This window comes from Xyrauchen texanus, chromosome 18 (genome assembly GCF_025860055.1).
Source record: "Xyrauchen texanus isolate HMW12.3.18 chromosome 18, RBS_HiC_50CHRs, whole genome shotgun sequence".
In the NCBI taxonomy this organism is placed as follows: domain Eukaryota; kingdom Metazoa; phylum Chordata; class Actinopteri; order Cypriniformes; family Catostomidae; genus Xyrauchen; species Xyrauchen texanus.
In genome coordinates, this window is record NC_068293.1 from 17,525,776 (window position 1) to 17,551,716 (window position 25,941).

Genomic DNA, 25,941 nt, shown 5'->3' on the forward strand with positions numbered 1-25,941 from the left:
TCCCTTCCTTTTTTTATTTTTTGCCTCGAGACAGAAATCTGTCTTCTAATTTGGAGCATTAGGGGGTCTCTTGTTCGCATGGCCAGTCTAAATGTAGTCTGACCACAGCCCAAGTAACCACTTCGAGTAATTCCTCAGCCACTTTATTATTGTGCGTGGAATGTTCAGAGGTTCAGCATCCCCTTCATGAACCGAAGAGGCGCCGAAGCATGCTTCAGGCTTACGAGAAGGATCAGCTGGATCTGGGGCGAGAGCGAGCGATAGGGACGGACCCGTCTCTCGATCCTCAGCCAGATCTATGCAAGATCCCCATGATGAAAGTGTGGGCACTGGCTCTCAGAAGTAAGCAAGATGAGTGCAAAGCATTTTGACTCTAAACAGATCGCAATGCCTGCACCCACCCCGCCCCAACGCAAGAGCAGCGTGCTCTTCCCCCAATCCACAAAACAAAACTAGTGTGTATCAGTTTCAGCCATAGAGCGTAAACATGGGAACACACACTGATTGCTTTGTTTATCAGTCATTCTTTATCTTCTTTTTTTTTTTTAAAGAAAAGAGAAAGGTTTCTGCGCACTGCCTAAACATTCTAACTCCTAACAGAGGAAAGTAGACAGAATGATCACAGAATGATCTGAAGACAAAAGATCTGATGATGCACCTGTGGCGCATCTATTTATAGCCCTTCTACAGGTGCATCCAATGATGTCACCAGTTGAGGCTATAAATTCTAGTCAGTTTCATTGACGTGTTGCACACGTATTCACAGCTGGTCACTCCTAAAGATGTTTCCAAAGCGCTAAATCAGCGCAGCATCAAAGTGTAGCTTTTTGATAGGGAACACATGGAGCGCTTGGTGAAGTCAGATGTGGCTCGAGCTGCTCTGGACGTCAAACTCAAACATACTCGAAACCAGCTGGATGTAGAGATCAAAAAACGCTATAAAGCTGAGGCGGACTACCAGTGCCTGGTTAGTAATGAAATTACCATTAATTTCATCACGACGAGCAACAAACAATAGTTAGGTGAAATCATTCAGACTCCAAGAAATTCTTTTTACATGAATAGTATTACCTTATGTTCACAATTAACAAACTTCCTCATGATTTAAAGATTTTTATATAGTTTGTATGTATGTGTGTATGTATATATATATTGCAAAAAATCACATTTTAGAATAATAGTAAAGACATCACAACTATGGAATAATAGAAATGGAAATATGGGAATTATGTTGAGACAAAAAAAAATTTAAAAAAAATAAACTGTGTTATATTTTAGCATCTTCAAAGTGGCCACACTTTGCCTAGAATTTGCAGACATGTACTCTTGACATTTTCTCAACCATCTTCTTGAGGTATCACTCTGGGATGCTTTTTAAACAGTATTGAATTCCCATCTATATGCTGGGCACTTAGTGGCTGCTTTTCTTAATTATTCGGTCCATTTCAAAAACCTTTTTTTAAATAAAATGTTAGTTTTGTAATTAAATAAATTAATATTTTGGCACAATTATATTTTTGTCTACAAAATTAATTTAACACATGTAAGCATATGTCTTCCGATCAAAAGGTTTTTAAGATCATGAGAAACTTCAGGCATGTGACCCCAAACTGTTGAACGGTAGTGTACTGTGTGTGTGTGTGTGTATATATAATTTCGCCTATCCCAACTTAATATGTAGCAGGAACTATAAGAGAGTCATTTGTAGGTTGATTTCTCTGAAAAGTGTAAACTTTGTGGCTCTGTGGTCCTTTCAAAACCCGATCAGCCTGACATACAGTAGCTACATTGGCTCAACCGAACTGATGAATTTGGGATGGAACTATCTATTTGTCTGACCAAAAGATTGCAATTCTTTTCAGTGGTACTATTGTTGCAGAAATTATACATTTAGGCTTCATATTCTACACCTAAGTGGGGACTCTGAGATAGACCACAAGGGCTAAAGGGGGCATTGGGGACAAGGCCACTATCATGTTTGCAATTCTGGGCATTCATTTGTTAATGTGGTCTTAAAACAGAATTGTTCTGTGGTTGATATTGAATGATCATCCATATGGCAGCTGAGTTAAGGGTACTTGCCATGTTTTTTCTATCATTAATGTATTTTACAGGAACAGATGATATGTGAAGTTCTTTTGCATGACAGCAAGTCAAGTGCCTGTCTGAATGATGAGCAGTTTCAGTCACAGAGGAGCTAATGTGCCACAGCACAGAGCAAAATGGTACATGAACAGGCTGTGTGCTCACATTTAGCATATAATGGCTTATTCTGTTTTTTTCCATCATGTGTCTTTTATCAGATTATCAGTGATTGATGAGTCCTCCTTCCTGTCTCACTCTAACATAAGTTATGACAGAACTGATTATGATTTTGTAATGTATCATATTAGTATTTTTATTAATGATATATGATTGTCATGAAAGTCATAAAATGAAATAAAAATTGAAATACGTTCATAAAATTTCTTTTGGTGTGAAAAAGATCCATATTTAAGTACTTTTAGCTATAAACCATCGCTTGTGTGTATGCTTCATGAGAGGGTGGTGTCCAAGCGGTCTCTCATGTGACGTATTCGCGTTGCCATGTTACAGACGTAATCTCATGTTCTCCTCTCGGTTGAGACATCCAGGAAAAGCATACAAATGCACCAATATGATTAAATAAATAGATAAATACAGATATAAATCAAAACCAACCAAACTACAGCATTTCTCCTCACTGTAAACAGTGCTGCCCTTCTGGCTGTAATGCACATGCTTCAGTTCTTGTGTGTTTCAAATGCCAATGTGATTGACACGCGCATGCTGCTGCAGAACGGAAGCATGATTTAGAGTTAAAAAAAAAGTTCTTGAATATTTATCTTTTTTTGTGTGTGTTATATCCTTGTCTTCAATAACACAACGAGAAGCGGAGACGATTGCCGTGTTGATTCATTTTCTGTTTACTTGTAGTGATGTGTCGTTCATGAACGATTCGTTAATTTTGAACGAATCTTTAATATGACTCGGGACTACCGAGTTGTCTCAGAGAGTGATTCGTTCATTTTGTGTTGACCGCGCATGCGCGCAACATCGCATAAGGTACATGAAGTCATAAATGATTAGTTCATCTTTCGCGAGTCTTCGGGTTTGGCCGGGTCCGAGTCTTTCGTTCTTCCTGTCAGTCCCATAGAGACTATGCTGCTGTCAGTACCGGAAAGAGAAATGATTAGTTCGTCTCGGTTTCGAGTCGTTCGTTCTTCAAGTCAGACTCACAAACCCATAGCACTATGCAGAGACAGAAATGATTAGTTCATCTTTCGAGTCTGAGTCCTTCGTTCTTTTGTCACGTGACAGCTGGTATCTCGCATCAAATAAAACATTAGATTCGTATTATTGACTGCGTCTGAATGTACATTGTTTTATATGTTGGGAATTAACATACAATTATCAAAATATATGTACAATAAACATCATCTGAAAAATAAAAAAGGTCCATCTTATTATTGTCCCTGTCCATCTCTTTTTTTATTGTTAATATGTTTTTAGTTTTTATTATTATTATTGTTATTAGGATATATATATATATAAAACGTGTGTGTGTATATACACACACACACACACACACACACACACACACATACACAATGTGTGTTTGGTTCAAACAAGAGTTTAGCCAATGGTTGAGATGAATTGCAACTGTCACTCAAGGCTGTCACCAAGGGGATAGTGACCCTTTCACACCCATCCCCCATTGTTTTGCGCAAGGTGAGGAGCAGAGAAGAGACAGATCAGGACAATGTTGAGCTCTAGAAAAAGGAGTGACGTTTGGACTCATTTTGTTGCAACTTCGGCCACTGAGGCAAAATGCAACATCTGCAAGAAAAATTTTTCTACTAAAGGAGGAAGCACTTCAAATTTGAGAAGACACTTGAAAAGCTCACATCTTCTGGACCCATCATACAGCTTACCTAGCAGAAAAACTCTAACAAAAACTGTAATGCCTAGGCTGTTTGAGAAGTTAAGAGCTGACATCATGGACACAATCAAGAGAGCATCTGCTGTATGTCTTACAACAGACTACTGGACCTCTGTGACCACCACAAGTTACATGGCTGTGACTTGCCATTTCATAGAGGACTTTCAGATGACCTCTTTTCTCCTGGACTGCTTTGTCTTGACAGACAGACACACTGCTGCTCACCTGGCAAGTGAGTTGACCAGGGTTACAAATGAATGGGGTGTGGTTGACAAAATTGTAGCCTGTGTCACAGACAATGCCAGCAACATTGTTTCAGCCCTGAAAGACCACCTCCACTGGGATCACGTACCTTGTTTTGCACATTTATTGAACCTCATTGTGAGAGCTGCACTGAAAGAGGTCCAAGCAATATTGCAAAAGGTCAAGACAACTGTTGAGTTCTTCCATAGAAGCACAGTTGCTTCAGATAAGCTGAAGGCCACGCAAAAACAGATGGGTCAAGAGCAGCTGCGCTTAAAACAGGATGTGGCCACAAGGTGGAATTCAACATTTTATATGTTAAAAAGATTTATTGAAATCAAAGAGCCAATCATCTCCACCCTGGCTCTCACTAATGCATCTCTGCCAACCTTGTCAGCCTGATGAATGGGAAATCTGCAGAGAAATCGTGGATATTATTCATCCATTTGAGGAGGTCACTACAGAAGTGAGTGCAGAAAAGTAAGTATTTTTTAAATTTAAATTTTTTGATTATCATTCATATAAAAAAACACATTTTAAACTCTATATTTCTTAATCATGCATGTATTTCTATGTGTAATATTGATTTTGGCTTTGTTATATGTACAGTATGTAAACAATTGTAAATTTTTTTGTAGGTTTGTGACTGCCTCCAAAATAATTTTGATGACCAGAGGTCTTCGGAGGATTGTTGCCCGGAATCAAAGGAATCCATCCAGATTTGAAGCTGTTAAAAAACTAGTGGACACCCTAATGTCAGAAATGACTAAAAGGTTTGGCAGAGTGGAGCTCATTGAGAAGCTTGCTGATGCAACTTGCTTGGATCCAAGGTTCAAAAAGCAAGCCTTTGTCAACCACCAGGCAGCAGAAGAGACTGTGAAGAGGGTTACAACAGCTGCAGCAGCTATTAACCCAACTCAGAGTGAAGAGGAGAATCCTCCAGATTCTGGTGTGACTTCCAGTGCAGGGGCCATGTTTTGGGAAGACTTTGATGAGAGGGTAGCAAGCTTGAGGCCTTCTGCTACCTCTTCAACTACATCAGATGCTATGGTTGAGATGCGGGCCTACCTTGTGGAACCACTCTTACCCCGTACATCAGACCCTCTGGCATGGTGGAGGAGATGTTCACCTGTTTATAAAAGCCTTTCTGAGGTCATGAAGGCTAGACTTTGCATTGTGGCCACATCTGTACCATCTGAAAGAGTATTTTCTAAGACTGGGCAGATTATCTCAGACAGAAGAAACAGGCTCAGCCCAGCCAAGGTCCGGGAGCTTGTTTTTTGAATGCAAACATGCCTTAAAGCAGGCCCTAAATATATAGCCACAGTGTGTTTTAAAATTATTTCTTTTTTATTTATTTGAAAAGCCTGGCTTGTTGTGCAATATTGTGTTAGGCTTTATATTGTGATTTAAGTTATATGGTTATGCTCTGTGGCTTTATAGTGTCCTTTTCATTCTTATTTATTTTTTATTTATTTTTATTTAATTCCTTTTGGATAGTTATCCAATTTTTTTTAAAGCATTGTTGGCAAAAAATAAACAAACAATAAACATCCAGTCAATATAGTGTGTACAGTGTTGTAATAAGCTATGTTACAAAGGTGTAGGTTTCATAGGTTTATTAAATAACTGCATATTTAAGTTATATACTGTGACTTTTCACAAAACAACTCGTAGACTTTTTAGGTGATTTTTATGGACTAAAAAACATAGTGAATGGAAAAATGCATGAATACTACATTCTACATTACTACATTCAATGTTATAGAAAAGAATCTTCATGACAGAAATTCACAAATACATATGAAAAAAGATACAATTTGAGACCAGAAACGTAACATGTAACTGTAAAAGTAAAAATCAAATAAAAAAACTAACTACAACATGTTTGTAAGAATGATGTGAATTATGAACTAGGTTAAGTATTTAATAGGGCTGTCACGTGACAAAAGAACGAAGGACTCAGACTCGAAAGATGAACTAATCATTTCTGTCTCTGCATAGTGCTGTGCTATGGGTTTGTGAGTCTGACTTGAAGAACGAACGACTCGAACCGAAGAGACGAACTAATCATTTCTCTTTCCGGTACTGACAGCATAGTCTCTATGGGACTGACAGGAAGAACGAAAGACTCGGACCCGGCCGAACCCAAACCCGAAGACTCGAGAGTCGAGACTTGAACTAATCATTTATCTTTCCGGATCCGGACCGGTATGCTGCATGTGCATGCAGTCAGTGAGTGCATTGGCTGCTGTGTCACACCACACGGCCCACACACAGACACTGACGAGTCGACATCGACAACTAAGTATTTTTAACGTTTTGAAGTTCGAACCCGATGACACAAGAGGCGGAGAAAAAGGAGGTGAGGTGAACTAACTGCAATAGCTTAAACTTAAGACCCAATTAATAAATTAACATTTCGGTTTCTTATAAATTGGCTTTGGCTGCATTACCCTATAGTTTATTTTTATTTATTTATTTCAAATTGAATCAACATTTTCGTAAGTAGACTACTTGATGTTTTGGGCTATTTAACATGACATTTAATTATATTCTGCTGAAATGAACGAAATGACTTCGAAAAAGATTCGTTCATTTTGCTGAACGAGACTCAAAGATCCGAGTCAGTAAAATGATCCGAACTTCCCACTACTATTTACTTGGGAACTCAATCTTCTTCATGTTCAACACAACCAATGCAGGGAATGAACTAGTGCGCCCTCTAGTGTGCAGGCATATTAAGTGCATATATCACATATTCCTCCTCACATAGTAACATTGTTACATATACACTTAAATAGAACATGAACAGTGTAACCTTTTTTTTTTACATCTCTCTCTCTATATATATATGTTAATCTATAACAAGCTTGACACAATTATAGTCCTGTCTAATACAGTACTTAAAGTGATGCCAAAAATATAGAACATCTGTGATTGAACACTATAATCATTCAGTGAACTGTGTTGTACTTATTCTTTTACCTAACCCCAGTGCCATGACTGTCAAAATGAATACAAAAGAATCAACTTATACCACCAAGGTAAACCTTAAGGGCTAAACCGTATCGGGGGCTTAATGGCACGTTCCGGGTATCTCCTCGACTCTTTGTGTGGAGTGCGTAACACTTCACCTGTTTCACTTGAGAATGAATCAACAGGTTGTGCTGACCCAGTCTGGATTGGATCGAGACTAGGTGGTGAAGTTCCTTCTGACCTGGGATATTCACAAGGATCTGTCAGATTCCCCTCAGGAACCTCCATGACCTCCGGTCCCGTCTCATTTCCGTTGTTACAGTCAGTTAGACGTGCCAACATCTGATCAACATGACGTCTCCAGTGAACTGAAAATCCCACATCGACAGTGTATGATACAGGGCCTGTCTTTGCTGAAACAACACCAGGTGTCCACTTCTTTCCCCTCCTATAATCACGCACCAATACTTTGTCACCCACAGAAAATGCTCTGTCTTTAGCATGCACTTGACGCTGCTGGCACAGTTTGATTTGTGCTTTTTCCACCACAGAGGCAACATTAGGCTTTAACAAATCCAAGCGAGAACGCAACCTGCGGTGCAGAAACAACATGGCAGGCGATTCCTTTGTGGTGGCGTGTGGAGTGTTTCGATACGCCAGTAGAAAGGTGTCCAGCCTTTGTTGAATCAAAGTTGACCCCTTAGAACAACGTAGTGCCCGCTTAAATGTCTGGACCAAGCGTTCAGCCAAGCCGTTCGTAGCTGGGTGAAAAGGTGCAGAACGTGTGTGTGTCACTCCATTAGACTTGAGAAATGTCTGGAACTCCTCCGAGGTGAACTGAGGTCCGTTATCGCTAACCAGCACTTCTGGGAGTCCATAACGACTAAATAATCCTCTCAGCACCTGAATGGTCTTGGTAGATGTAGTTGACTCCATCACACACACCTCTGGCCACTTGGAGTAAGCATCCACGACTACCAAGTACATGTGTCCTTCAAATGGACCTGCAAAGTCCACATGTATTCGCTGCCAAGGTGATTCCGGCCACTTCCAAGGGTGTAATGGTGAGGGACCAGGAGCTTTTTGCGTCGTTTGGCATGAGTGACAGGTTTTTGACAATTGTTCAATTTGGGCATCAATGCCAGGCCACCAGACATAGCTCCGAGCAACTGCCTTCATCCTTACGATACCCGGATGCCCAGTGTGCAGCTCTGCCAGTACCCTGGATCTCAGTTTAGGAGGAATAACAACTCTCCAACCCCACATGAGGCAACCCTGTTGTGTAGTCAACTCATCTTTCCTGTTCACATACGGGGACAAGCACATTATTTGCATCTGTGACTTGTGAAAACCGTCCCGTTGCCACCATCTCCATTACTTGTGACATAGTGGCGTCAGACCTTGTTTCTTTACAAACATCTGAACACAGCACTGGCAAAGAATCCAGATGCTTGACTTGAAGCAACTCCACTGTGTCCAGCTTAACCTGAGATGCATTTTGCAGAGGTAGACGTGATAGACCGTCTGCATTACCGTGGTGTGCACCAACTCTGTACTGGATATCGTAGTCATATGCTGCCAACAACAAAGCCCAGCGCTGCATACGGGCCACAGCCATAGATGGAATAGCTTTCGTTGGACTGAAAATTGTTGTCAGCGGACGGTGGTCCGTGAGCAGCGTAAACTTCCGCCCGTACAGATATTGGTAGAATTTTCGTACTCCAAAGACAATTCCAAGTGCCTCCCTTTCAATTTGAGCATAGTTTTGCTCTGCTTTGCTCAATGTTCTCGAGGCAAAGGCTATTGGCTTTTCCAGCCCGTCTGGTAGGATGTGTGAGATGACGGCACCCACGCCGTATGGTGATGCATCACAGGCCAGTCTGATTGGTAACTGTGGATCATAATGGGTTAGTACGCTCTGTGACAGCAACAATTTTTTTACCTTGTCGAACGCATCCTCACACTCAAGAGACCACAGCCACTGCTTTCCTTTACACAGAAGGGCATTGAGGGGTACTAGTACTGATGCAAGATTAGGGATAAATCGACTGTAATAGTTTATAAGTCCTAGAAATGAACGAAGTTGACTGACGTCCTTCGGTGCAGGCGCATCCCTGATTGCCCTGACCTTTTCTGGTGACTTATGAAGACCCTGAGCATCTATGATGTGCCCCAAATACTCCAGCGAATCTTTAAAGAATTCACACTTCTCACGTTGGACACATAGCCCAAACTCATCCAGACGGCTGAGGACTGCCTCTACATTTTTTAGATGCTGCTCATCATTTGACCCCGTCACTAATATATCATCTAGACAGCAATGAACATTGGAAAGACCTTGTAAGATCTGATCCATTGCCCTTTGAAAAATTGCAGGAGCCGAAGCGATGCCGAATGGTAAACGATTGTAACAGAACAGCCCTTTCGACGTGGTGATAGTGAGACATTTGCGTGAGCTTTCTGCTAAAGGCACTTGTAAGTAAGCATTTGAGAGATCCAGTTTAGTGAAACGTTGACCCCCTGCCAATGATGAGAATAAGTCCTCTATTCGTGGAATCGGGTAACGATCAACACAAAGGGCTGGATTCACTGTTACTTTGAAGTCTCCACAAATCCTCACATCCCCATTCCTTTTTACCACTGGTACGATAGGGGTAGCCCATTCGCTGCATGTTACAGGGGAGATGACCCCCAGCTCCAATAGACGATTTAATTCTGCCTCCACTTTCGGTTTCAGTGCGTAGGGTACATTGCGTGCGTGACAAAATCGTGGCTGGAACTGTGGTTTGAGTGACACTGTAGCCTCAATACCTTTTAGCAAGCCCAGTCCTTCTCTGAAGACATTTTTGTACTTTGTTAGCAATGTTTCCATTGACCCTTTACCCACACTTTTAATTTCACGCCAATTCGGCCTAATGTTCCTGAGCCACTCTCCCCCGAAAAGTGGTGGGGCATCTCCTTCCACGACATAGAGTGGTAATTTTGCTTTCTGTTTATTCATTGTCACTTTGACTATGATGACCCCTACTGGAGACACCGCCTCACCAGTATAGGTTTTCAGAATCACATCTGTCGTTCCCAATGGTTTATGGGCTAGTCGTTCATTGTAAAGTTCTCTTGAAATCAAAGAAACTGCAGCTCCAGTGTCTAATTCCATTTCCAAGATTTCACCCTCTACATTTGGCTTTAGACAGATGTGTGATAATTCCTCCTTTCTAGACATCACATGCAGTGCCAGTTCCGTATCAGTAGTATCATCACTTGACGAATCTTTCACATTCATGTGATGCACTCTCTTTTTCTGCTGGGCATTTTTCATCCTCACTGATTTAAACTTTTTATATTCAGTTGTGTGTTTTGCTTTAATTCTACAAACTTTGGAAATGTGGCCTTTTTTACCACAGTTGTGGCACTGCTGCTCTTTAAAATAACAATCTTTTTCACTGTGGTTTGTTCTTCCACAACGGTAGCATTTGCTGCCCCCTTGCTCTTGCAAGGACATTGCATTCACTTTCAAAGAGCCACTTAACTGTTCAGATTCCCTCGTGGCTGTTTCCATAGACACTGCAATCTCCACCGCCTTTTGAAACGTGAGAACTGCTTCCGTCAGTAGCCGTTTCTGTGTAGACTCCGTTTTCAGCCTGCACACAAAGCGATCTCTTAATGCATCTTGCAAATGTGTCCCAAATTCGCAGTGTTCACTCATCTTTTTCAAAACTGCAACATACTGTGCTACTGTTTCTGTTTCTTGTTGATTGCGGTTATGAAACCTAAATCTTTCTGCAATCAGGATCATTTTCGGCGAGAAATGTTCTTTCAAAACACGCACAATGTCAACAAATGACTTCCCACCCGGTTTATCCGGAGCGATTAAAGTACGCAGCAGTCCGTATGTAGATGCACCCATTACACTTAGTAACACAGCAACTTGTTTCTCATCTGCAATGTCATTAGCAGCAACAAATTGTTCAAACCTTACTATGTAGGTAGCCCATTGTTCGGCTGACTCATCAAAGGCATCCATATGACCGATAAACACAGCCATTTCGTCGGGTGTCGTTCTACAAGTTCACTACATGCATCAGATCTGCAGTATGGGTTCAATAAGGATTTTCCTCGTCGCCAAAATTGTTATATCCTTGTCTTTAATAACACAATGAGAAGCGGAGACGATTGCCGTGTTGATTCATTTTCTGTTTACTTGGGAACTCAATCTTCTTCATGTTCAACACAACCAATGCAGGGGATGAACTAGAGCGCCCTCTAGTGTGCAGGCATATTAAGTGCATATATCACAGTGTGTGTGTTGCTTTAGTAGACATTTAATTTAACAGCTGGTGTCGTATGGATGACATTTATGCTGACTCTGTGATTTTTGGAGCTTCAAAAGAGAAATCTCCATCCACTTGTACTTAAGGACCTCATGTATAAAGTTACATACACTGATGATAAATTGTTGAAAGGGAAGTGCTACATATTCTTTGATTAGTTTGATTGTTTTAATACTTGAAATATGAGAGATAAATAATGAAATATATTTAAAATGATATACATATGAGATAAAAATCGGTTAAGTGATTGTAATTTGGTAATCCTCAATATAGCAGATATTGTAATGCTGAAGTAGCACTCAGAATTTTAGCAGCAGGGGGTAGCACACTAGCACACAATTAGCAAACCTTGAGGTGTTTTGAAATGTAAAACAATTTTTTGTCTTTCTATTAGTAGGAGAGAGTCATATTCCATACATTTTTTAATCTGGTGTAATTTCTAATAGACTTATTTGTTCATTGGTCTCTCAGCGAGTTGCTTGCTGTCATATTGCCCAGCACACAGCTTAAATGGAACAGTAGTGGACCATGTCCACTCCCACTCATCTGGCACACATCACTAAGCAATTTGGCACTTTGAGAAACAACATTTTTGCTCATTACCAGGAACGTGGACAAGAGCTAAATAACCAATTTATATGATTTTTAGGGTCTTTGATTCCTTTAGAAAAAGAATGATTGTTTTCAAATGGTCAGTGTATTTTCCTAGGAAATCAAGACGATGGTTGTGAAAGCATCCGTCTCTACCCCAGAGAGTGGAGGTCAGATTCACATGGTAATAGACATCCCCCAAGAGACACCAGAACATCCATCCAGGGCTCTTAGAAATGAACATTTTCCATCTGTTGGTGGTAAATAAACCTCAGAGGCTATGATTTCAAATGACACGTTCTAACCCTCACAGACTAACCCAGTGTCCTTCATTCAGAACAAACATCTGTGTGGGCACCTAGTGAAGCCGTAGAGGCTGAGATGATTGTTGAGCTGGAGTTGAACACCCCAGAGCCTAGACTCCCTCAGGACTTCACACCCACCATGGATAAAACTTTGCAGTATGTATTCCAGCAAAAAACAGTAGGCTGCCATAATAAACTCTTATTTAGCACTACATTTACTCAATTTCACTTTGAAAAAGATTGCAACTTTGTACAAAATAAACAAAACAAAAATATTGTATTTTAGATGGTCGATAGCAGTTTCTGATGATTTCTGTTTAGTCATCAAATTTTAGTAATTTATTTGCACATGAAGAATTTGTTAATATATTAGGAATAAGGAAATAACAGTACACACAGTAGTCCAGCAACCTTAGATGGCATGTCCATGCTAACAATCGCATTTTCTCAAAAAATACAGAATCAAATTGTACATGCAGTGCATAGTGAATAAGACGTTTGCTAATAGCACATGTGAAGTGCTTTTACCTTGAAGTTGACCAGAGACTATTTAGCAGAGATGGGGCCACTTCTATTCAAATTAATGGGAGAAATTAGAACACCCAACGGTCAACGGATGTTGATGGGATGTCCCGCATTACAGGTAAAAGAGCCAATCACCTGTTAGATACAGACATCGGCTGGTCAATCAACTCAAGAACACGCATGCACATTAGCTATAAAAGATGGGAAAATGTGTGTTTTATTTTGCATAATCTGATGTAAAGTAGTGCCATTTATGATACCAGTCTTGTCAGATTTTATTGCTGATTTGAAATATGTTCTTTGATCGTAATCCTGACCAACCGTTTTGGAGATTTCGGTCTTTCCCTAATCAAGCAGATAGGAGCTGCGCTGTCATGACTGGAAATAGCCTCCTGAGAGCGTTCCAAACATGGCCGACAGTGGACTGACTTGCTAGAAAGACTTTGGTTGCACTCAAGCGCGTGTGGGAGCAGCAATCACTTGACAGTTTAAACAACCTGGATCACCTGGTTGGATTGTCACAGACTAACCATCATGATTTGTGAATCAGAGGAACTTTTGATCCTCATCCTGAAGTTTAGATTCTAGCTTCAGAGGAAGATATTAGATGAGCACTCGATAGGAAGAAAACACTGGATTTTCTTGATGTTTGTGAATTACATCTGTTTAATGAGATATATGTATATTTAAGTTAAAGGTGACAGGGAACTGCTGAGGAGAGGCTGATAGAATACATGCTTTAGAGGAAAATAAATGAGTGCTCCATAGGATGCTGGATCTGCTCAATTTGTGTGAGGTTTATTTCTGATGGTATATATGATATTAGTTTAATTGATATTTGCCTTTTTATAATTGGACAACACAGTTAAAAGTTACTCCTGTTGAGGAGAGAGAGAGAGAGAGAGAGAGAGAGAGAGAGATTGAAACAGACAAGCACTTTAACATTATGAGCTCAAACACGTGGCTCTGATATGCGGACCAGTTAAATGAGACTGTGTTGCACACCGGTCTATTATTGTAGTAACACGATGACACATAACAAGAAAACAAACCATTACTGGTCGTTTACATGTCTCAGTCCATTCACATGCAAGCAGGTGATTCTCAGTGCACTCAAGACACAAACAGGAAAATGTATCGGCCAATGCCGATAATTAAAGAAGTCTGAATATCGTCTGATGTATTGGTCGACCACTACTATTGATATTCCTGAACATCTTAAGCATTATTTAAATTAATAATGTAATTAATTCAACCTGAACCATTTTATCATGATAATTTTGGCATTAGCTCAGCTCAAATAATTTTGTAAATGTTACATTTTCAAGAATTTGTAAAGGAATACATCACCTAAAAATGAAAATGTTCAGAATGTATTCACCCTCATGTCAATTTAAACCTTTCACTTTTTTTCTCATGCATAACACAAAAGGAGAAAAAAGCCTAAGCTTACCTGAAACTGGAAACTATTGCTGTCTTGCAAGCATGGGTATTTTCTTCAAGAAATGTAAATCTAGTCTTAGAATTTCAAGGGACACTTTTATCTAATGCCTCCATTATAGGCAAAGGATTAGGATTATTTTATATTTAAGAAATGAATCCTTTCTTCACATTGCGGTATAATGTGCAGTTGATGAATGAAATTGAATTTTCTACCTCACAAACGTTTTGTGTCTGACTGGGGTATGTAGAGGGGTATTTACAGAGTACGGGCAGGAGGAGAGCGACTAGTGAAGGAACTGAGGGAGAAATATGTGTGTGGGAAAGGCCCATTGATGCTCCACAAATTAGAAGAGATTCAAGCTGTCTGTGGACTCCTCAAAGACTTCCTGAGGAAACTAAAGGAGCCTCTCATAACATTTAAACTCCACAAAGCATTTATGGAAGCTTCTGGTTGGTTTGCTGATGGATTTGAAATGTTAATTTTATGCAACCTACTCACCTTTCAGCTGAAGTCCTCTTTTCTTAAGCTAACTTGCCCAAATTGTTTGATTAAAATCACTTAAAGGTTGACTAAGCTTAGATGCATAAAAAAAGTTTTTAATACAACAAAAGATACTTTAAATACAAGAAAAATATTACTGAAAATACACACCTGTAACACCTGCTACGACTCTCACCTTTTTCACCTCTCAGGAGTTTGCATCAAATAAACTAACTTTAATATAATTTTAAGGCAACAATTAACTGTTGACTGACAATGTTCTTACAGTCCTCCAGTCCTTCTGTGGACTTTTATGGGTTTTACTGGTCATGATTTTACACATCTATTTTAAAATTACACTTTCTTTATGAGTAAAACTTTTTAATGAGGAAAAAGTTACTTAGTGCACCTTTTAAATTTTAATTCTCTGAAAACATTTCTCTCCACAGTAGCTCTGAAATGCGCATCGGGTTCGGTTATCAGACTGGCTTTACAAGACGTCAATGCAGGAAAAAAGATGTATATGGGTCTGTCAATGAGTTAATGAAACACTGATGAAAAGTCTGATGTCTTTTGAAAGTGCATTAATGATCCCAACTTGACTTTAAAACTTTTGTATGCTTTGAGGAATCTGGCAAAGGGGTTGTCTTTTATAGGGAGATTATACAAAATGGTTGCAATTTTGCAGAGTGTGGATACTCTAACAGGCATTGAACGCTTGTCTATGCCAAAGGCATAAGGACAGATTTACTACTTTCTTTCATTTAGGGCGGATGGTTCTTTCCCATTACTTGAGATATAGTTGACAAGTCCCTGATGACTCGGAAACAATCAATGCCGAATGTTATCTCCCAAACCAGCAGTTGTCGTCTTCAGCATTTTAATTTCAGCCGCATTGCTGCTCAAAAGAGTCTAAGTGGTAGATTTAAGAGCAGTCAGGGTCTTCCTGGTATTATTCCTGGAGAAATAGTATTTTTTTTTGTTCACACAATCCCTCATAAATTACCATATATGACTCCAGGGTAAAGCAGCTTCCTTTTAAATTATAAATTGGATTGGATGTCATGCATCCATACTGTCTAATTTTCTTGGCTATGAATGTTGCATGCAAATGCAATCCTTCATAATTCAATGCTTCTACAGGTGTACCTGTTCCATGCACTATGTCCTTAAATGCAGGACAAAGCTGAGGAAGTTATTTGCCTATAATGTATTATGTTAAATATTCTATTTTATTACTTACAGTGATGGCAGATGAAGACAAAATCACAGAAATGTTATTACAGATCATCAAAGATCTGCCGATGCCCAATAAGGATACCCTTGCCTTCCTAATCCTGCATTTGCAGACTTTTCCTGGTTTTAAAACAATATTAATCTGTTTCTTAGAGTTGTGTCAGATGGATCAGAATAACTTTGCCAGAGTGTTTGGGCCCACTATCATCGGGCATGCGATGCTAGAACCTTCTCCCATGACCATTATGAGAGACACAAAAACCCAACCCAAAGTGAGTTTATTTGTCTTGCCTCTTTCAATAAAATATACTTTATCTCTTTATTTATTTATTTTGTAGCAGTTCAAACATAATTGTCATATTGGAGTGTCTTTCATTTGCATAACTATAAAATTAGTTAAACCACTTCAAGTAATAACAATTGCATGATATAATACTAATTGGAAAGAATTCCAATTGAACTTGAGTTGATTTTGAGCTGTATTCCAGGTTTTCTACATGATCAAAATATCTCTAAACAGAAGAGAAAAGGGATATAAATATATTTTGTTTCATCTAAGCAGTTTTTACTTCTTCCAACTTCCTCGAAACATATAGTCGCTCAGTTCCTGTCTTACCCCTCAGGTTTCTGGGAAGGCCTCTTAGCTGAGGAGCCAGATCCTGTCAACTTTCTTATGGTGGAGTCCAACATCAAAAGTGCCTGCACAAGCAGAGGCACACACATTAGTGTCCATGTTGTATATCCAGGTTTTATTAACATTAAAACATAATATCCAAATTAGATTATAGGGCTCTCTCATTGCATATTTTAATGCAATAATTTACACATATTTGATTATTCAGTCTTATTTATAATTGGTCTTATTTATAAACAAATCTTATTGTTTTTAAAAATGTAGACTGCTTTGCCTTAAAGATTTTTTCAACACATTGCACACTATGTCCTTCAGATAAGATTATCAAACCCCTGACCTCTCCAGAATTGAGAAAAAGCATTAAACTGTATCTAGTGGCTCAATCAAGGGTCAAATCAAGAAATTTGGTGGTGCTTTCAATAACCAGTAAGCTATTTTTCTTATGTAATAACTATAGTGGTCTTGAGTACATATTCTAATAGAACTGCTCATTTTGTTATTCTTTTGAAATTCATGAATGTATTTCCTTTATAGGAGCAAACCAAGAAATGAACCAGGAAAAAATAAATTCTACACATCCCCGAAATGATTTGTGTGTCTGTATATAAGTGTTTTGAATGTACACAGAATATTTTTATGTATCTGATAAGTTGCACAGTGTCTTATCGCTTTGGTTGCTTGAAATAGCCTTTCCTTCCACAGGTGTTAAAGCACTGCACCACTTGATATTCTATCTTTTAAAAAATAACAACACAAAAATTATGTAAATACAAATACATACTTGCAATTTGTCCAAAAAGAACCTAGAAGACATGTGACAACATTCTTTATATTTTCTGAATAACAATTAATCTCTTAAACATATTATAAGTCTGAATTAAGGAAATATTTCAAGGTGGCGTGGCTAAACATTGGTGAAATGGCTTATTAATTTTAAATAAATAATTTGAAGACTCGATTAATTAATGTTTTCTTGTGCGTTTTGTATAATAAGTTTGACATGGATGGGCGACATCTGCACCAGCTGACCAACATTAATTTATTTTGGTCTCAAAATGACTTAACCAAAATATAATTTATTGCAGATGTCTGACTGTTGCACTGTGCTCCGCTTTCATACAGCACGCAGTCAAAAAAATATTAATTATTCAAAACATTTACCAACACAGCTGGCATCCAATTACAAGATTTTACCATTTGTCTCCAGTTTCATTCTAAAAGACATGTTAAATGTTGAAAGGAAAAGGGAACAGAGTGCAAAAAGTATAATTCTTTCTTGCACCTTTCTAAATTGACTTCTTTCACAAGATATTTAGAAATCTAATTTCACAGAAATGAGAAGCTGCACCAAAAGCTGAAAAACCCAGAAAATGTAAATAACTTTCAAAACTTTTCAACAGTAGTGTGACAAAAAAAAGATGTGTTGTTTTTCTATAGAATGATTTTGCATTTCTGTTTTATTAAGCTTTATGTACAGTATGGTAAATCAACCTGGAAATACAGAACCAGACATTTTCACTTTAAACCACAAGATGATTCAAATGATTTGTCCAATTGTTACTTTTTCTTTTGTGTCTATTTTTTATTTGTATGTAAATGCTACTCATAAATACAGGGGACATGTTCAAATTAAAATAGGAACAAATGAATATAAATATATATATATATATATATATATATATATATATATATATATATATATATATATATATATATATATATATATATATATATATATTTGTTTTTTTCTGTTGAATGTCTTGTGTGGCAGGACGATGGAGTTGAGTATGATTACCTCAGATGGGATATTTACATTACAGCCTGAGAAGAGTCTCTTTTATTACCAATGAAAAAAAGTTGCCAAAAATATATATTCATGATAATATACTATAGAATTACCTTGAATTGTAATAGAGGGTGTTCATTTTCCATCTCTGAAGAGCGTATCACTGTCGATTTTGGCATTTGGGTCATTAGGGGGGTCCCTTTCACTCTGGCCCATTTGCCAGTGGTGCTGCCCCAGCCCACAGTACTGTTCAACACAGCTGTGGTCCTACAGGAGACATAAATGGAGACCAAAGCTTTGGATAGATGGACACTGTATTAAGGGTTAGTGATTTGAAATGAAACATAAAGCCATAGGGAGAAAAAGTGATTTATCTCACTGGCTTAGGAGCATGAACTCACCTGTAAAGTAGCACCCTGGAGGATGGTGGACTCTTTTACACAAACTCCTGCACCAATAGTTACTGCTGTTATTATGCAAACATTAGGACCTAACTGAAGATACAAGAAATGCCAAAATGTCACATTAACTGAATTACACTACCTGTTTACAAATGATAAAACACATCAATGGTCCAAAAGATTTTGCACACATTTGAATGTTTAAAGAAGTGTGTAGTTCTGCCCCGCTTCCATTTATACCCGTATGTCCGGTGCGGGGCATGCAAATTCCGTCTGCCAATTTAACATTGGCCTTTTCCCAGGTTAGACCCCTTGTGTCACTTCATTCGACACAACATCAAGTGACTGACAGAAGGGGAACTGCATATCATTACTTACAACAGAGGATCCCGATTAAAACAAGAACGTAACATAATGGTGCATACTGTAGATATTGAAATAATCCTCACTGAGTGGCATGAGGTGGCTGAAAACACTAGTTTGTGTGCTTGACTTTTCCAACGTTATGATTCCAAACTGTCTGACGTTTTACCTATTCCCATTATGATTATTATAACATTTAATAATTTATAAAAATTGAGCTTTCACAGATGAGCGCAATAACAAGCCTCTGTGAATGAGACTGAATACGTGCGTGTGCACATGCTTAACACATAAAATATCTCTGCACACAGTCTGGCTGGTGTCATAAATAATACTCCATGTGTACAAAGATTTGTGTTTGTATTGAGTGTTTTGAATGTTCATAACATGCTGTTAATTTATAGTCTAATTTTGGTTTAAAGTATTACCAGAGTTGTGCACCATTCAGAACTAAATGAAGAATGCCAATTCAATTCCTGGCAAACATTATTTTAATTGCAAATTGTAACTGAATTTTAGGAGGAAATGGAATAAAGTTAAAAGTAATTATCGTTTCTAAGCTATAAATTTAAAGTGAAACAATATTAAGTAACAGCGTTTTGGTCAATGTTGGAAGTTTGATGTTGTGACAAGTCTCTAGCTCTTTTATGCAGGAGGATGCGGGAGCTGGGCAAACAATCCAAAGTAAATCTTTTTATTCATACACTTTTCAGTCTACAACAAGTCTACGTGGTGGCGTAGTGGCTCACTTCAATCCGGGTGGTGGAGGACGAATCTCAGTTAACTCAAGTTGTGCATCTGAGACCATTAATCCGCACATCTTATCACGTGGCTTGTTGAGCGCGTTACCACGGAGACCTAGCGCATGTGGAGGCTTCACGCTATTCTCCGCGGCATCCATGCACTACTCACCATGCACCCCACAGAGAGTGAGAAGCATATTATAGTAACCATGTGGAGGTTACTCCAACATGACTATATCCACTCTAGCAACTGGGACAATTGTTTGCATAGGAAGCCTGACTGGAGTCACTCAGCACGCCCTGGATTCGAATGCAATTTTTAAAAAATAAATAAATAAAACAACAACTATATTTTACGATCTAATCCTGTCTTTTTAAGAAAATTAAAGAGAGCCTTGCAGCATTCCCTCATTTTCTCACTCATCCCTAAAATCTCTTCCAAATTCCATCCATGTTTTACTTCATATATCTTATCACGTAAGATGTTCCTCTCTGAATTATATTTAATACACCACATAATGACATGCTCAACATTTTCAGGAACATTACAAATGTCGCATTTATCTGATACGCACTTCTGATATTAAATAAAGAGAAATAAAGATACATTTTAATCTGGTATGTCCAAATCTTAATGTTGAAAAAAAACACTTCCTCTCTTCTACACTTCCCTTTGTATGACTTCACCTTAATTTATTTTTGTATGCTATAATAGCATCTCCCTTTGGGATCTGTATCCCACTTCTTCTGCAACAAATCCCTCACTATCTTTTTAATTAATGATTTGGCCTCACCTTTTCCAAATGGATCTTTCATCATTTCATCCTCATTTAATTTCAACGCTCTCTTTGCAATCTCATCTGCTTTCTCATTACCCTCTACACCAACATGAGCAGGAACCCAACAACAGTATATCAGTTCCAACTCTTTATTTTCTCAACATTAAAGTAAATATTTCCAACAATTGATCAACTCTTATTGTTTCTTTTGAGTTCAAGCTACTAAGAGCTGCAGTAGATTCTGAACAAATGACAACTCTCTCAGGCCTTACCTCTCCATTGTAATCTTAAAATTATGGCAACCATTTCCATTGTAATACAGATACTTTATCATTAATTATTTTGCATATGACAAAATTTTTCTTGGTTTATTTTTCTGCTTCATTACTAAGATTTACTAAGGTATCTACCGTATATCTTCCTTTATGAAATCCACTTTGGCATGGGCTTAACAATTATATTAAGTGCAATGATAATGCTATAGGCCTGTAGTTTCCTGCATTGGCTGGGTCTTTACCAGGCTTACCTAAGGTAGTAACAGAGCACTTATCTAAACAGGTATTATGCCTTCTCTCTATATCTTATTAAACAGATTTAATATAATTTCCAATACTTCATCTGGTAATTGTCTAAACACAGCATAACATAGTTGGCCTTGTCCTGAGGCTGTATATCCACTTCCCTCTAAGGCTATTTTCAACTTGTCCATTTTCAAAATGTTAAGTCCATGTCAAGTGCCGATCCATCACTATCCTTTTTCTTTGTTATATCAGTAGTTGCTCTTAAAATGTCATCTTTTCGTTGTTTATGTATTTAATCTAAATGAATTCCACTATGTACACTTGCAAACTTCTTACCCAGTGTCATGGAATATCGCGATGAATCTCTCTAAGTTGTAAGAAAACTCTCGGAGTCTTGAGTTCCAGATGCCAAAATTGTAGTTTATTGAACACCAACAAACATGAGACCGGCCAGCTGTCCGTTCTGACTGTCTTAGTCCAAAACCTCCTCTTCTATACAGTTTGTTATCTGGCATTACCTCATTTCTGCGCCCCTTTGTTATTTTTGTAACCAGTGGATACTATTTGCCACCATTATCTCACAGAGCCTTTTGATATCTTTTTACTGGTAGAAACTTGGCTTTAGTCTATCTTCAAGGTCCTTAGTCTCATTATTTTGTTACAGCTGGGTGCTCTTTGTGGCCTCTGCAGCATCAACACTTTTAGTAACCTCATATGCTCTCTCCTGGGTCACACAAAGGCTAGGAAACTCATATAAGTATTTTGATATATAAGAAACATACTAGAATATTGAAAAATATACTATATATTCCCACCTCTGAGACTTAAAAAAGTCTCACACTCTATTTCCCTCAAACCAGAGTGCAGTCACACAAGCTAGCCTGTCCCATTTCATCATGTAGCCAAAGTAGGCCACTCAGTCCACTATCCAATGCCATTTTTATGGGGCTGCACTCTGCAGAACTTGGGACCAAACCTCTCCAACCACACTTCACTAGGAAGGAGTAAAAGATCCCAGTCCTCTAGCTAGCGCTGTGCCTGGGGGTGGGTGACAAAAATCAACTCATTTGTAATAAGCATGTGCATGCAAATGTGTATCAATTGTGATAATCAATTGATGTAGAGTACAATTGATTATCCATTGAGTAGAAGATATATATGCTTTAACAAAACACTATTAAAAGTAACATAGTATCCTTCGTTGCCAGAGGAACTCACAGACAATTCCGGTAGCCTGGAGCGCTATCTGGTGGTGTGTTGGAGCAGACAGCGGGTTTTTAAACCACCAGTTGAGTCTATTTGCTCTTGCAGCTAAGCACTGAGGTGCTCGTTGCTCCTGTCTTCAAATATAGCTCTTATATGTCTTCTCTTGGCAATAACTTCACATATACATTATATGGAACCATAATCTTCAAAAATGCTACTTCTATTTGGTTAGATGCAGTGTACTAAAGATATACTTCACCAATAAGTAATGAGTAATTGGTTACATTGATAATAGGGAATATGTCAAAAAACAAACAAAACACCCTCTAACTCCTTTCTTGAGATGCTACCTATTTTGTTATGTAAAATGAAAGTACAATAGTCTTGCTGTCTCCCTTACTATCAAAAACATGAGAAAAGTGTTCAAAAATAAAATTCCCCTTACATTGTTATTTTCTTGATTGCTTCTCAGTAAATCTCATCAAGTTCATCCAATCCTGGCCCAATGGTATATTGTCTGGTTGCTACACTTGTTTGCGTTGTCATCATTGATACGGCTACCATTTGCTTAGCCTCCGTTCTAGTCATAATTGATCTCAGAATGGGTATAATACAACATAACAATAATGCAAATAAGGTCAGTCCCATAACTACTATTATACCTATTTTCATTAGCCCCAACTTCCATGAACCAAAAAGATCATCAAACCATTGCCCAAACCGCTGATCTCTCCCTACATTAGATTTAACTTCCTTTCTCAGGTCATGCAGTTTCCTCATCGCCTGGGTAAAAGTTCCTTCTGGGGATGTATTATTTGGTATGTATGTATATACAGCAATCTAACTCTAAACCTAATCACATTATTATTAAAAAAAACATTTCATCATCTAAATGCCATATTACTGCACAATTGCCCTTAAATTGTCCTACATTCGTTTTTCCTTTAGTTTTGTTAAAGCAAAAGCATACTCCAGTTGACGATTTATTTTATATGATAATGTGCTTTCTTTTTTCTCATTATCCACACGTACGTCTAATTTTCTGCCTTGATCTCCCCACCCTATCATCTTATACTATTTATCATATTCCAGATGACCCAAGAATGCCAAACATTCTGCTGGGCAGAACACTGTTCTCCCTGTTTTACAATTTTTTGGCATAATACTCAGCGCAATGCTTATAATCATACTGATTTGGGACTACTACAAATTTTTTCAATGGAGTGGGTGAGCACATTACACAGTTTGTCATTTTTGCTTGCTTAGCTGTATATCTGGCCCATTTATACCAGTCATTTTGATTTGCATATTGTAATAGTTCCTCTGTTCCTGCTGACTCTATGGGTTCCATATCATTTTCTAAATTTATTGGCTTTTTCAGTCTTTGGGTGATTATTTTGACAGGTGTCTTTTGAGGCGGATTCTTCGGTTTGTTCTGCTTAGCCAAATTGCTTATCCAGATTCTTTGCTTTTCGGGTTCACCTTTGTTTAGTGATCCAGGCGTTCGCTTCTTTCTGATTTCTTGTGCTATGTTATCTAGTCTCTGCTTATTAGGGAGAATAATATTGAAGGTCTGAGATGTCAATTGTAGGAAATTCATCATACCATGGTCGTTGTGATGGTCCCTCGCCTGGGGAGTCTGGACCTTCCTGGATTTCCTCTCCGGTAGGCCCTGTATGGGAGGCAATACCTGTCCCAAATATGTTAGTAAGATCATTATCCACACTAGTACCTCCTTGAGCTTCCATTCTTTTCTCCATGTCCCACAACGCTTCATTGAATGACTGCGCTTGTTGGCCTGCTTCATGTCCTTCAGTTGCTTCTGAATCTGTTTCAGCAGGACGATCACTTTCTTCTTGTCTTTCTCCTTCTTCACCTTCTTGGTCCTGTTCTTCTGTGACATGTACTTCCGTCTCACTTTCTATGCTTTCCTGCTCTACTGCGGCACTTCAATCCCTTTTTCTGCCGCAGCGTGCTCTTCCCCTACTTTCGCTTGTCCTTCTACTTCCTCTTCTCTTTCCTCAGATTCTGTAGCCGGTTCCTGCTGATCTTCTTCTTCCTCGGGTTTTAGTTTTGAGCTTGCTGCTCTTCTTTGTCTGAATCTTGCGTCGTATTCATAGTTGGGAAGTCCATATTCATAGTTTCTTCAATACAGTCCGTCAAGTGCTCTGTACTTTCTTAATTCACATTCTGGAGTATTTCGTTTTAGGTCAGCTTCATTGGAAAGGCCATCCAAGATCCCCAAGGCTGATTGTAGGGAACCCACTCTGCAGTATGCTTTCTTAGAATTGTTCATCTGGTGATCCTGGTCCTTCTTGGGACGTTTCTCTGGTAGGCCCCATCATTGGGGGCAACACTTGTCCCAAGTATGTCAGTAATAACATCCATATTAATATGTCTTTCTTATTCATTGGTATTGTAGGCCGCAATTGTTTTCCACCTTTTCTCCTTCAGCGGGTCATCCTGTCCTAACTTGCTTCAATGATGGCAACAGCATGACTATTTCATTTTATATGCATAAAGAACACTATAATCACCTCATATGGTTACATGTTTTATATTAACTAACAATCATTACTTTCTGCATTCATTTGATTAATATATTAAATGATTTCCCTTATTAGAGTCATTTGCTACACACACATTTGTTGCATCTCATTTCTAGCACTAAATAACACATGGGTCCTCTGCCTCCTCCAGGCAGGAGCCAGGCATAGCCTGACTTTGTTCCAATTAAAAACATTAGATCATCCCTTTAGTATCTATACACAACATTTTTCATGGTCATTCACAGAAAGGGTCATTCACAAAAGGCTATAATTCTCCACAGAGGAGGTAAACTACCACAGGTGTTCCTTATCTTAAAACTCCCTACTCATTCACTTATCACATACATTTCATTTCCTCCTGTTTCCCAAGGACTCTCAATGTCTGTATCACATTAATTAATTTTCCCTGCAAGCTAAGCTGTTTTTCATAGTTTCAGACTATATCAGAGTAATACAGAGTATTAAATCAATAAAAGAATTATCAAATATATAACATATCATTGGAGGAATCAATTTCCTCCCAGTTTGGTCTTTCTGTTGCATTGGGCCATTTACATTGATCAGTAATTCATCTGGTTTTTACATAATTATTTAATCAGTGGTAACACACAATATAATATTATTCCCCTCTCAAGAATTGTTGTTTCAATTATTATACCAATTGTAGCCAACCCTGCACCCTATTTCTTAATTAATTCCATTTATATTGTTACAAACAAACAAGACAAGCAATCTTAATCTTTAGTCACCACCATGTATCTTTTCCATTCCTCATTACTTTTAAAATGTACATGAGTTCAATTAAATCATAAGTAAAAGTAATATATCATCTTCCAGTCTAAATTCATTATCATACAAACATTC

At 38.3% G+C, this 25,941-nt stretch overlaps 1 pseudogene; it reads left to right on the plus strand.

Annotated features, from left to right (window-relative positions):
• The first annotated feature begins 841 nt into the window (after positions 1–841).
• Positions 842–17,318, plus strand: LOC127658788 (rac GTPase-activating protein 1-like; annotated as a pseudogene).
• Positions 17,319–25,941: the final 8,623 nt, after the last annotated feature.